This window comes from Chiloscyllium punctatum, unplaced genomic scaffold (assembly GCF_047496795.1).
Source record: "Chiloscyllium punctatum isolate Juve2018m unplaced genomic scaffold, sChiPun1.3 scaffold_57, whole genome shotgun sequence".
NCBI lineage: Eukaryota > Metazoa > Chordata > Chondrichthyes > Orectolobiformes > Hemiscylliidae > Chiloscyllium > Chiloscyllium punctatum.
In genome coordinates, this window is record NW_027309792.1 from 63,293 (window position 1) to 77,754 (window position 14,462).

Genomic DNA, 14,462 nt, shown 5'->3' on the forward strand with positions numbered 1-14,462 from the left:
GAAACAGAGGGGCTGAATCAGAGGGGCTGAAACAGAGGGCGAGAAACAGAGGGGCTGAAACAGAGGGGCTGAATCAGAGGGGCTGAAACAGAGGGGCTGAAACAGAGGGGCTGAAACAGAGAGCGCGAAACAGAGGGACTGAAACAGAGGGCGAGAAACAGAGGGGCTGAAACAGAGGGCGAGAAACAGAGGGGCTGAAACAGAGGGCGAGAAACAGAGGGGCTGAAACAGAGGGCGAGAAACAGACGGGCAGAAACAGAGGGCGAGAAACAGAGGGACTGAAACAAAGGGGCTGAATCAGAGAGCGCGAAACAGAGGGACTGAAACAGAGGGCGAGAAACAGAGGGGCTGAAACAGAGGGCCAGAAACAGAGGGGCTGAAACAGAGGGCGAGAAACAGAGGGGCTGAAACAGAGGGCAAGAAACAGAGGGGCTGAAACAGAGTGGCTGAAACAGAGGGCGAGAAACAGAGGGGCTGAATCAGACAGGCTGAATCAGATGGGCTGAAACAGAGGGGCTGAAACAGAGGGCGAGAAACAGAGTGGCTGAAACAGAGGGCGAGAAACAGAGGGCGAGAAACAGAGTGGCTGAAAAAGTGGGGCTGAGACAAAGGGGCTGAAAAAGAGGGGCTGAAACAGTGGGGCTGAAACAGAGGGCGAGAAACAGAGAGGCTGAAACACAGGGCGAGAAACAGAGGGGCTGAAACAGAGGACGAGAAACAGAGGGGCTGAAACAGAGGGGCTGAAACAGAGGGGCGGAAACAGAGGGGCTGAAACAGAGAGCGAGAAACAGAGGGGCTGAAACAGAGGGCCAGAAACAGAGTGGCTGAAACAGAGGGCGAGAAACAGAGTGGCTGAAACAGAGGGCAAGAAACAGAGGGGCTGAAACAGAGGGCGAGAATCAGAGGGGCTGAAACAGAGGGGCTGAAACAGAGGGGTGGAAATAGAGGGGCTGAAACAGAGTGCGAGAAACAGAGGGGCTTAAACAGAGGGGCGGAAACAGAGGGGCTGAAACAGAGAGCGCGAAACAGAGGGACTGAAACAGAGGGCGAGAAACAGAGGGGCTGAAACAGAGGGCGAGAAACAGAGGGGCTGAAACAGAGGGGCTGAAACAGAGAGCGCGAAACAGAGGGACTGAAACAGAGGGCGAGAAACAGAGGGGCTGAAACAGAGGGCGAGAAACAGAGGGGCTGAAACAGAGGGCGAGAAACAGACGGGCAGAAACAGAGGGCGAGAAACAGAGGGACTGAAACAAAGGGGCTGAAACAGAGAGCGCGAAACAGAGGGACTGAAACAGAGGGCGAGAAACAGAGGGGCTGAAACAGAGGGCAAGAAACAGAGGGGCTGAAACAGAGGGCGAGAAACAGAGGGGCTGAAACAGAGGGCAAGAAACAGAGGGGCTGAAACAGAGTGGCTGAAACAGAGGGCGAGAAACAGAGGGGCTGAATCAGACAGGCTGAATCAGATGGGCTGAAACAGAGGGGCTGAAACAGAGGGTGAGAAACAGAGTGGCTGAAACAGAGGGCGAGAAACAGAGGGGCAGAAACAGAGGGCGAGAAACAGAGGGGCTGAAACAGAGGGGCTGAAACTGAGGGGCTGAAACAGAGGGCGAGAAACAGAGGGGCTGAAACAGAGGGCGAGAAACAGAGGGGCTGAAACAGAGGGGCTGAAACAGAGGGGCAGAAACAGAGGGCGAGAAACAGAGGGGCTGAAACAGAGGGGCTGAAACAGAGGGCGAGAAACAGGGGGGCTGAATCAGAGGGGCTGAAACAGAGGGGCAGAAACAGAGGGCGAGAAACAGAGGGGCTGAAACAGAGGGGCTGAAACAGAGGGCGAGAAACAGAGGGGCTGAATCAGAGGGGCTGAATCAGAGGGGCTGAAACAGAGGGGCTGAAACAGAGGGCGAGAAACTAAGGGACTGAATCAGAGGGGCTGAAACAGAGGGGCTGAAACAGACGGGCTGAAACAGAGGGGCTGAAACAGAGGGCGAGAAACAGAGGGGCTGAAACAGAGGGCGAGAAACAGAGCGGCTGAAACAGAGGGGCTGAAACAGAGGGGCTGAATCAGAGTGGCTGATTCAGAGGGTCTGAAACAGAGGGGCTGAATCAGAGGGGCGGAAACAGAGGGCGAGAAACAGAGGGGCTGAAACAGAGGGCGAGAAACAGAGGGGCTGAAACAGAGGGCGAGAAACAGACGGGCAGAAACAGAGGGCGAGAAACAGAGGGACTGAAACAAAGGGGCTGAAACAGAGAGCGCGAAACAGAGGGACTGAAACAGAGGGCGAGAAACAGAGGGGCTGAAACAGAGGGCAAGAAACAGAGGGGCTGAAACAGAGGGCGAGAAACAGAGGGGCTGAAACAGAGGGCAAGAAACAGAGGGGCTGAAACAGAGTGGCTGAAACAGAGGGCGAGAAACAGAGGGGCTGAATCAGACAGGCTGAATCAGATGGGCTGAAACAGAGGGGCTGAAACAGAGGGTGAGAAACAGAGTGGCTGAAACAGAGGGCGAGAAACAGAGGGGCAGAAACAGAGGGCGAGAAACAGAGGGGCTGAAACAGAGGGGCTGAAACTGAGGGGCTGAAACAGAGGGCGAGAAACAGAGGGGCTGAAACAGAGGGCGAGAAACAGAGGGGCTGAAACAGAGGGGCTGAAACAGAGGGGCAGAAACAGAGGGCGAGAAACAGAGGGGCTGAAACAGAGGGGCTGAAACAGAGGGCGAGAAACAGGGGGGCTGAATCAGAGGGGCTGAAACAGAGGGGCAGAAACAGAGGGCGAGAAACAGAGGGGCTGAAACAGAGGGGCTGAAACAGAGGGCGAGAAACAGAGGGGCTGAATCAGAGGGGCTGAATCAGAGGGGCTGAAACAGAGGGGCTGAAACAGAGGGCGAGAAACTAAGGGACTGAATCAGAGGGGCTGAAACAGAGGGGCTGAAACAGACGGGCTGAAACAGAGGGGCTGAAACAGAGGGCGAGAAACAGAGGGGCTGAAACAGAGGGCGAGAAACAGAGTGGCTGAAACAGAGGGGCTGAAACAGAGGGGCTGAATCAGAGTGGCTGATTCAGAGGGTCTGAAACAGAGGGGCTGAATCAGAGGGGCGGAAACAGAGGGCGAGAAACAGAGGGGCAGAAACAGAGGGCAAGAAACAGAGGGGCTGAAACAGAGGGCGAGAAACAGACGGGCAGAAACAGAGAGCGAGAAACAGAGGGACTGAAACAGAGGGGCTGAAACAGAGGGCGAGAAACAGAGGGGCTGAAACAGAGGGCGAGAAACAGAGGGGCTGAAAAAGAGGGCGAGAAACAGAGGGGCTGAAACAGAGGGCGAGAAACAGACGGGCAGAAACAGAGGGCGAGAAACAGAGGGACTGAAACAAAGGGGCTGAAACAGAGAGCGCGAAACAGAGGGACTGAAACAGAGGGCGAGAAACAGAGGGGCTGAAACAGAGGGCAAGAAACAGAGGGGCTGAAACAGAGGGCGAGAAACAGAGGGGCTGAAACAGAGGGCAAGAAACAGAGGGGCTGAAACAGAGTGGCTGAAACAGAGGGCGAGAAACAGAGGGGCTGAATCAGACAGGCTGAATCAGATGGGCTGAAACAGAGGGGCTGAAACAGATGGTGAGAAACAGAGTGGCTGAAACAGAGGGCGAGAAACAGAGGGGCAGAAACAGAGGGCGAGAAACAGAGGGGCTGAAACAGAGGGGCTGAAACAGAGGGGCTGAAACAGAGGGCGAGAAACAGAGGGGCTGAAACAGAGGGCAAGAAACAGAGGGGCTGAAACAGAGGGCGAGAAACAGAGGGGCTGAAACAGAGGGGCTGAAACAGAGGGGCTGAAACAGAGGGGCTGAAACAGAGGGCGAGAAACAGAGGGGCTGAAACAGAGGGCGAGAAACAGAGGGACTGAAACAGAGGGTCTGAAACAGAGGGGCTGAAACAGAGGGCGAGAAACAGAGGGGCTGAAACGGAGGGCGAGAAAAAGAGGGGCTGAAACAGAGGGCGAGAAACAGAGGGGCTGAAACAGAGGGGCTGAAACAGTGGGGATGAAACAGAGGGGCTGAAACAGAGGGTGAGAAATAAAGGGGCTGAAACAGACGGCGAGAAACAGAGGGGCTGAAACAGAGGGCGAGAAACAGAGGGGCTGAAACAGAGGGCGAGAAACAGAGGGGCTGAAACAGAGGGGCTGAAACAGAGGGCAAGAAATAGAGGGATTGAAAAAGAGGGCGAGAAACAGAGGGGCTGAAACAGAGGGTGAGAAACAGAGGGGCTGAATCAGAGGGGCTGAAACAAATGCCGAGAAACAGAGGGGCTGAAACAGAGGGCGAGAAACAGAGGGGCTGAAACAGAGGGCAAGAAACAGAGGGGCTGAAACAGAGTGGCTGAAACAGAGGGCGAGAAACAGAGGGGCTGAATCAGACAGGCTGAATCAGATGGGCTGAAACAGTGGGGCTGAAACAGAGGGCGAGAAACAGAGGGGCTGAAACAGAGGGCGAGAAACAGAGGGGCTGAATCAGAGGGGCTGAAACACAAGGCGAGAAACAGAGGGGCTGAAACAGAGGGCGAGAAACAGAGGGGCAGAAACAGAGGGCGAGAAACAGAGGGGCTGAAACAGAGGGGCTGAAACAGAGGGGCTGAAACAGAGGGCAAGAAACAGAGGGGCTGAAACAGAGGGCGAGAAACAGAGGGGCTGAAACAGAGGGGCTGAAACAGAGGGGCTGAAACAGAGGGCGAGAAACAGAGGGGCTGAAACAAAGGGCGAGAAACAGAGGGGCTGAAACAGAGGGGCAGAAACAGAGGGGCTGAAACAGAGGGGCTGAATCGGAGGGGCTGAAACAGAGGGGCTGAAACAGAGGGGCTGAAACAGAGGGCAAGAAACAGAGGGGCTGAAACAGAGGGGCTGAAACAGAGGGGCAGAAACAGAGGGCGAAAACAGAGGGGCTGAAACAGAGGGGCTGAAACAGAGGGCGAGAAACAGAGGGGCTGAATCAGAGGGGCTGAATCAGAGGGGCTGAAACAGAGGGGCTGAAACAGAGGGCGAGAAACTAAGGGACTGAATCAGAGGGGCTGAAACAGAGGGGCTGAAACAGACGGGCTGAAACAGAGAGCCTGAAACAGAAGGGCTGAAACATAGGGGCTGAAATAGAGGGGCTGAAACAGAGGGGCTGAATCAGAGGGGCTGAAACAGAGGGGCTGAATCAGAGGGGCTGAAACAGAGGGCGAGAAACAGAGGGGCTGAAACAGAGGGGCTGAATCAGAGGGGCTGAAACAGAGGGGCTGAAACAGAGGGGCTGAAACAGAGAGCGCGAAACAGAGGGACTGAAACAGAGGGCGAGAAACAGAGGGGCTGAAACAGAGGGCGAGAAACAGAGGGGCTGAAACAGAGGGCGAGAAACAGAGGGGCTGAAACAGAGGGCGAGAAACAGACGGGCAGAAACAGAGGGCGAGAAACAGAGGGACTGAAACAAAGGGGCTGAATCAGAGAGCGCGAAACAGAGGGACTGAAACAGAGGGCGAGAAACAGAGGGGCTGAAACAGAGGGCCAGAAACAGAGGGGCTGAAACAGAGGGCGAGAAACAGAGGGGCTGAAACAGAGGGCAAGAAACAGAGGGGCTGAAACAGAGTGGCTGAAACAGAGGGCGAGAAACAGAGGGGCTGAATCAGACAGGCTGAATCAGATGGGCTGAAACAGAGGGGCTGAAACAGAGGGCGAGAAACAGAGTGGCTGAAACAGAGGGCGAGAAACAGAGGGCGAGAAACAGAGTGGCTGAAAAAGTGGGGCTGAGACAAAGGGGCTGAAAAAGAGGGGCTGAAACAGTGGGGCTGAAACAGAGGGCGAGAAACAGAGAGGCTGAAACACAGGGCGAGAAACAGAGGGGCTGAAACAGAGGACGAGAAACAGAGGGGCTGAAACAGAGGGGCTGAAACAGAGGGGCGGAAACAGAGGGGCTGAAACAGAGAGCGAGAAACAGAGGGGCTGAAACAGAGGGCCAGAAACAGAGTGGCTGAAACAGAGGGCGAGAAACAGAGTGGCTGAAACAGAGGGCAAGAAACAGAGGGGCTGAAACAGAGGGCGAGAATCAGAGGGGCTGAAACAGAGGGGCTGAAACAGAGGGGTGGAAATAGAGGGGCTGAAACAGAGAGCGAGAAACAGAGGGGCTTAAACAGAGGGGCGGAAACAGAGGGGCTGAAACAGAGGGCGAGAAAATAGTGGCTTAAACAAAGGGGCTTAAACAGTGGGGCTACAATAGAGGGGCTGAAACAGAGGGCGATAAATAGAGGGGCTGAAACAGAGGGCGAGAAACCGAGGGGCTGAAACAGAGGGGCTGAAACAGAGGGCGAGAAAGAGAGGGGCTGAAACAGAGGGGCTGAAACAGAGGGGCTGAAACAGAGGGCGAGAAACAGAGGGGCTGAAACAGAGGGCGAGAAACAGAGGGGCTGAAACAGAGGGCGAGAAACAGAGGGGCTGAAACAGAGGGGCTGAAACAGAGGGGCTGAAACAGAGGGCGAGAAACAGAGGGGCTGAAACAGAGGGCGAGAAACAGAGGGGCTGAATCAGAGGGGCTGAAACAGAAGGCGAGAAACAGAGGGGCTGAAACAGAGGGCGAGAAACAGAGGGGCTGAAACAGAGGGGCTGAAACAGAGGGGCTGAAACAGAGGGCAAGAAACAGAGGGGCTGAAACAGAGGGCGAGAAACAGAGGGGCTGAAACAGAGGGCAAGAAACAGAGGGGCTGAAACAGAGGGCGAGAAACAGAGGGGCTGAAACAAAGGGCGAGAAACAGAGGGGCTGAAACAGAGGGGCAGAAACAGAGGGGCTGAAACAGAGGGGCTGAATCGGAGGGGCTGAAACAGAGGGGCTGAAACAGAGGGGCTGAAACAGAGGCCAAGAAACAGAGGGGCTGAAACAGAGGGGCTGAAACAGAGGGGCAGAAACAGAGGGCGAGAAACAGTGGGGCTGAAACAGAGGGGCTGAAACAGAGGGCGAGAAACAGAGGGGCTGAATCAGAGGGGCTGAATCAGAGGGGCTGAAACAGAGGGGCTGAAACAGAGGGCGAGAAACTAAGGGACTGAATCAGAGGGGCTGAAACAGAGGGGCTGAAACAGAGGGGCTGAAATAGAGGGGCTGAAACAGAGGGGCTGAATCAGAGCGGCTGAAACAGAGGGGCTGAATCAGAGGGGCTGAAACAGAGGGCGAGAAACAGAGGGGCTGAAACAGAGGGGCTGAATCAGAGGGGCTGAAACAGAGGGGCTGAAACAGAGGGCGAGAAACAGAGAGGCTGAAACAGAGGGCGAGAAACAGAGGGGCTGAAACAGAGGGCGAGAAACAGAGGGGCTGAAACAGAGGGCGAGAAACAGACGGGCAGAAACAGAGGGCGAGAAACAGAGGGACTGAAACAAAGGGGCTGAATCAGAGAGCGCGAAACAGAGGGACTGAAACAGAGGGCGAGAAACAGAGGGGCTGAAACAGAGGGCCAGAAACAGAGGGGCTGAAACAGAGGGCGAGAAACAGAGGGGCTGAAACAGAGGGCAAGAAACAGAGGGGCTGAAACAGAGTGGCTGAAACAGAGGGCGAGAAACAGAGGGGCTGAATCAGACAGGCTGAATCAGATGGGCTGAAACAGAGGGGCTGAAACAGAGGGCGAGAAACAGAGTGGCTGAAACAGAGGGCGAGAAACAGAGGGCGAGAAACAGAGTGGCTGAAAAAGTGGGGCTGAGACAAAGGGGCTGAAAAAGAGGGGCTGAAACAGTGGGGCTGAAACAGAGGGCGAGAAACAGAGAGGCTGAAACACAGGGCGAGAAACAGAGGGGCTGAAACAGAGGACGAGAAACAGAGGGGCTGAAACAGAGGGGCTGAAACAGAGGGGCGGAAACAGAGGGGCTGAAACAGAGAGCGAGAAACAGAGGGGCTGAAACAGAGGGCCAGAAACAGAGTGGCTGAAACAGAGGGCGAGAAACAGAGTGGCTGAAACAGAGGGCAAGAAACAGAGGGGCTGAAACAGAGGGCGAGAATCAGAGGGGCTGAAACAGAGGGGCTGAAACAGAGGGGTGGAAATAGAGGGGCTGAAACAGAGAGCGAGAAACAGAGGGGCTTAAACAGAGGGGCGGAAACAGAGGGGCTGAAACAGAGGGCGAGAAAATAGTGGCTTAAACAAAGGGGCTTAAACAGTGGGGCTACAATAGAGGGGCTGAAACAGAGGGCGATAAATAGAGGGGCTGAAACAGAGGGCGAGAAACCGAGGGGCTGAAACAGAGGGGCTGAAACAGAGGGCGAGAAAGAGAGGGGCTGAAACAGAGGGGCTGAAACAGAGGGGCTGAAACAGAGGGCGAGAAACAGAGGGGCTGAAACAGAGGGCGAGAAACAGAGGGGCTGAAACAGAGGGCGAGAAACAGAGGGGCTGAAACAGAGGGGCTGAAACAGAGGGGCTGAAACAGAGGGCGAGAAACAGAGGGGCTGAAACAGAGGGCGAGAAACAGAGGGGCTTAATCAGAGGGGCTGAAACAGAAGGCGAGAAACAGAGGGGCTGAAACAGAGGGCGAGAAACAGAGGGGCAGAAACAGAGGGCGAGAAACAGAGGGGCTGAAACAGAGGGGCTGAAACAGAGGGGCTGAAACAGAGGGCAAGAAACAGAGGGGCTGAAACAGAGGGCGAGAAACAGAGGGGCTGAAACAGAGGGGCTGAAACAGAGGGGCTGAAACAGAGGGCGAGAAACAGAGGGGCTGAAACAAAGGGCGAGAAACAGAGGGGCTGAAACAGAGGGGCAGAAACAGAGGGGCTGAAACAGAGGGGCTGAATCGGAGGGGCTGAAACAGAGGGGCTGAAACAGAGGGGCTGAAACAGAGGCCAAGAAACAGAGGGGCTGAAACAGAGGGGCTGAAACAGAGGGGCAGAAACAGAGGGCGAGAAACAGTGGGGCTGAAACAGAGGGGCTGAATCAGAGGGGCTGAAACAGAGGGGCTGAAACAGAGGGCGAGAAACTAAGGGACTGAATCAGAGGGGCTGAAACAGAGGGGCTGAAACAGAGGGGCTGAAATAGAGGGGCTGAAACAGAGGGGCTGAATCAGAGGGGCTGAAACAGAGGGGCTGAATCAGAGGGGCTGAAACAGAGGGCGAGAAACAGAGGGGCTGAAACAGAGGGGCTGAATCAGAGGGGCTGAAACAGAGGGGCTGAAACAGAGGGCGAGAAACAGAGAGGCTGAAACAGAGGGCGAGAAACAGAGGGGCTGAAACAGAGGGCAAGAAACAGAGGGGCTGAAACAGAGGGCGAGAAACAGAGGGGCTGAAACAGAGGGGCTGAAACAGAGGGGCTGAAACAGAGGGCGAGAAACAGAGGGGCTGAAACAGAGGGCGAGAAACAGAGGGGCTGAAACAGAGGGCGAGAAACAGAGGGACTGAAACAGAGGGCGAGAAACAGAGGGGCTGTAACAGAGGGGCTGAAACAGAGGGCAAGAAATAGAGCGATTGAAAAAGAGGGCGAGAAACAGAGGGGCTGAAACAGAGGGTGAGAAACAGAGGGGCTGAATCAGAGGGGCTGAAACAAATGCCGAGAAACAGAGGGGCTGAAACAGAGGGCGAGAAACAGAGGGGCTGAAACAGAGGGCAAGAAACAGAGGGGCTGAAACAGAGGGCGAGAAACAGAGGGGCTGAAACAGAGGGCGAGAAACAGAGGGGCTGTAACAGAGGGGCTGAAACAGAGGGCAAGAAATAGAGCGATTGAAAAAGAGGGCGAGAAACAGAGGGGCTGAAACAGAGGGTGAGAAACAGAGGGGCTGAATCAGAGGGGCTGAAACAAATGCCGAGAAACAGAGGGGCTGAAACAGAGGGCGAGAAACAGAGGGGCTGAAACAGAGGGCAAGAAACAGAGGGGCTGAAACAGAGTGGCTGAAACAGAGGGCGAGAAACAGAGGGGCTGAATCAGACAGGCTGAATCAGATGGGCTGAAACAGAGTGGCTGAAACAGAGGGCGAGAAACAGAGTGGCTAAAACAGAGGGCGAGAAACAGAGGGGCTGAAAAAGTGGGGCTGAAACAAAGGGGCTGAAACAAAGCGCCTGATACAGAGGGCGAGAAACAGAGGGGCTGAAACAGAGGGGCTGAAACAGAGGGGCGGAAACAGAGGGGCTGAAACAGAGAGCGAGAAACAGAGGGGCTGAAACAGAGGGCCAGAAACAGAGTGGCTGAAACAGAGGGCGAGAAACAGAGTGGCTGAAACAGAGGGCAAGAAACAGAGGGGCTGAAACAGAGGGCGAGAAACAGAGGGGCTGAAACAGAGGGGCTGAAACAGAGGGGCAGAAACAGAGGGGCTGAAACAGAGAGCGAGAAACAGAGGGGCTGAAACAGAGGGGCGGAAACAGAGGGGCTGAAACAGAGGGCGAGAAAATAGCGGCTTAAACAAAGGGACTGAAACAGTGGGGCTACAATAGAGGGGCTGAAACAGAGGGCGATAAATAGAGGGGCTGAAACAGAGGGCGAGAAACCGAGGGGCTGAAACAGAGGGGCTGAAACAGAGGGCGAGAACGAGAGGGGCTGAAACAGAGGGGCTGAAACAGAGGGGCTGAAACAGAGGGCGAGAAACAGAGGGGCTGAAACAGAGGGCGAGAAACAGAGGGGCTGAAACAGAGGGCGAGAAACAGAGGGGCTGAAACAGAGGGGCTGAAACAGAGGGGCTGAAACAGAGGGCGAGAAACAGAGGGGTGAAACAAAGGGCGAGAAACAGAGGGGCTGAAACAGAGGGGCAGAAACAGAGGGGCTGAAACAGAGGGGCTGAATCGGAGGGGCTGAAACAGAGGGGCTGAAACAGAGGGGCTGAAACAGAGGGCAAGAAACAGAGGGGCTGAAACAGAGGGGCTGAAACAGAGGGGCAGAAACAGAGGGCGAGAAACAGAGGGGCTGAAACAGAGGGGCTGAAACAGAGGGCGAGAAACAGAGGGGCTGAATCAGAGGGGCTGAATCAGAGGGGCTGAAACAGAGGGGCTGAAACAGAGGGCGAGAAACTAAGGGACTGAATCAGAGGGGCTGAAACAGAGGGGCTGAAACAGACGGGCTGAAACAGAGGGGCTGAAACAGAGGGCGAGAAACAGAGGGGCTGAAACAGAGGGCGAGAAACAGAGTGTCTGAAACAGAGGGGCTGAAACAGAGGGGCTGAATCAGAGTGGCTGATTCAGAGGGTCTGAAACAGAGGGGCTGAATCAGAGGGGCGGAAACAGAGGGCGAGACACAGAGGGGCAGAAACAGAGGGCAAGAAACAGAGGGGCTGAAACAGAGGGCGAGAAACAGACGGGCAGAAACAGAGAGCGAGAAACAGAGGGACTGAAACAGAGGGGCTGAAACAGAGAGCGCGAAACAGAGGGACTGAAACAGAGGGCGAGAAACAGAGGGGCTGAAACAGAGGGCGAGAAACAGAGGGGCTGAAACAGAGGGCGAGAAACAGAGGGGCTGAAACAGAGGGCGAGAAACAGACGGGCAGAAACAGAGGGCGAGAAACAGAGGGACTGAAACAAAGGGGCTGAAACAGAGAGCGCGAAACAGAGGGACTGAAACAGAGGGCGAGAAACAGAGGGGCTGAAACAGAGGGCAAGAAACAGAGGGGCTGAAACAGAGGGCGAGAAACAGAGGGGCTGAAACAGAGGGCAAGAAACAGAGGGGCTGAAACAGAGTGGCTGAAACAGAGGGCGAGAAACAGAGGGGCTGAATCAGACAGGCTGAATCAGGTGGGCTGAAACAGAGGGGCTGAAACAGAGGGTGAGAAACAGAGTGTCTGAAACAGAGGGCGAGAAACAGAGGGCGAGAAACAGAGGGGCTGAAACAGAGGGCGAGAAACAGAGGGGCTGAAACACAGGGGCTGAAACAGTGGGGCTGAAACAGAGGGCGAGAAACAGAGAGGCTGAAACACAGGGCGAGAAACAGAGGGGCTGAAACAGAGGACGAGAAACAGAGGGGCTGAAACAGAGGGGCTGAAACAGAGGGGCGGAAACAGAGGGGCTGAAACAGAGGGCCAGAAACAGAGTGGCTGAAACAGAGGGCGAGAAACAGAGGGTCTGAAACAGAGGGGCGGAAACAGAGGGGCTGAAACAGAGAGCGAGAAACAGAGGGGCTGAAACAGAGGGGCGGAAACAGAGGGGCTGAAACAGAGGGCGAGAAAATAGTGGCTTAAACAAAGGGGCTTAAACAGTGGGGCTACAATCGAGGGGCTGAAACAGAGGGCGATAAATAGAGGGGCTGAAACAGAGGGCGAGAAACCGAGGGGCTGAAACAGAGGGGCTGAAACAGAGGGCGAGAAAGAGAGGGGCTGAAACAGAGGGGCTGAAACAGAGGGGCTGAAACAGAGGGCGAGAAACAGAGGGGCTGAAACAGAGGGCGAGAAACAGAGGGGCTGAATCTGAGGGGCTGAAACAGAAGGCGAGAAACAGAGGGGCTGAAACAGAGGGGCTGAAACAGTGGGGCTGAAACAGAGGGCGAGAAACAGAGAGGCTGAAACACAGGGCGAGAAACAGAGGGGCTGAAACAGAGGACGAGAAACAGACGGGCTGAAACAGAGGGGCTGAAACAGAGGGGCGGAAACAGAGGGGCTGAAACAGAGAGCGAGAAACAGAGGGGCTGAAACAGAGGGCCAGAAACAGAGTGGCTGAAACAGAGGGCGAGAAACAGAGTGGCTGAAACAGAGGGCAAGAAACAGAGGGGCTGAAACAGAGGGCGAGAAACAGAGGGGCTGAAACAGAGGGGCTGAAACAGAGGGGCGGAAATAGAGGGGCTGAAACAGAGAGCGAGAAACAGAGGGGCTGAAACAGAGGGGCGGAAACAGAGGGGCTGAAACAGAGGGCGAGAAAATAGTGGCTTAAACAAAGGGGCTTAAACAGTGGGGCTACAATAGAGGGGCTGAAACAGAGGGCGATAAATAGAGGGGCTGAAACAGAGGGCGAGAAACCGAGGGGCTGAAACAGAGGGGCTGAAACAGAGGGCGAGAAAGAGAGGGGCTGAAACAGAGGGGCTGAAACAGAGGGGCTGAAACAGAGGGCGAGAAACAGAGGGGCTGAAACAGAGGGCGAGAAACAGAGGGGCTGAAACAGAGGGGCTGAAACAGAGGGGCTGAAACAGAGGGCGAGAAACAGAGGGGCTGAAACAGAGGGCGAGAAACAGAGGGGCTGAATCAGAGGGGCTGAAACAGAAGGCGAGAAACAGAGGGGCTGAAACAGAGGGCGAGAAACAGAGGGGCAGAAACAGAGGGCGAGAAACAGAGGGGCTGAAACAGAGGGGCTGAAACAGAGGGGCTGAAACAGAGGGCAAGAAACAGAGGGGCTGAAACAGAGGGCGAGAAACAGAGGGGCTGAAACAGAGGGGCTGAAACAGAGGGGCTGAAACAGAGGGCGAGAAACAGAGGGGCTGAAACAAAGGGCGAGAAACAGAGGGGCTGAAACAGAGGGGCAGAAACAGAGGGGCTGAAACAGAGGGGCTGAATCGGAGGGGCTGAAACAGAGGGGCTGAAACAGAGGGGCTGAAACAGAGGGCAAGAAACAGAGGGGCTGAAACAGAGGGGCTGAAACAGAGGGGCAGAAACAGAGGGCGAGAAACAGTGGGGCTGAAACAGAGGGGCTGAAACAGAGGGCGAGAAACAGAGGGGCTGAATCAGAGGGGCTGAATCAGAGGGGCTGAAACAGAGGGGCTGAAACAGAGGGCGAGAAACTAAGGGACTGAATCAGAGGGGCTGAAACAGAGGGGCTGAAACAGAGGGGCTGAAATAGAGGGGCTGAAACAGAGGGGCTGAATCAGAGGGGCTGAAACAGAGGGGCTGAATCAGAGGGGCTGAAACAGAGGGCGAGAAACAGAGTGGCTGAAACAGAGGGGCTGAATCAGAGGGGCTGAAACAGAGGGGCTGAAACAGAGGGCGAGAAACAGAGAGGCTGAAACAGAGGGCGAGAAACAGAGGGGCTGAAACAGAGGGCAAGAAACAGAGGGGCTGAAACAGAGGGCGAGAAACAGAGGGGCTGAAACAGAGGGGCTGAAACAGAGGGGCTGAAACAGAGGGCGAGAAACAGAGGGGCTGAATCAGAGGGCGAGAAACAGAGGGGCTGAAACAGAGGGCGAGAAACAGAGGGACTGAAACAGAGGGTCTGAAACAGAGGGGCTGAAACAGAGGGCGAGAAACAGAGGGGCTGAAACGGAGGGCGAGAAAAAGAGGGGCTGAAACAGAGGGCGAGAAACAGAGGGGCTGAAACAGAGGGGCTGAAACAGTGGGGCTGAAACAGAGGGGCTGAAACAGAGGGTGAGAAATAAAGGGGATGAAACAGACGGCGAGAAACAGAGGGGCTGAAACAGAGGGCGAGAAACAGAGGGGCTGAAACAGAGGGCGAGAAACAGAGGGGCTGAAACAGAGGGGCTGAAACAGAGGGCAAGAAATAGAGGGATTGAAAAAGAGGGCGATAAACAGAGGGGCTGAAACAGAGGGTGGGAAACAGAGGGGCTGAATCAGAGGGGCTGAAACAA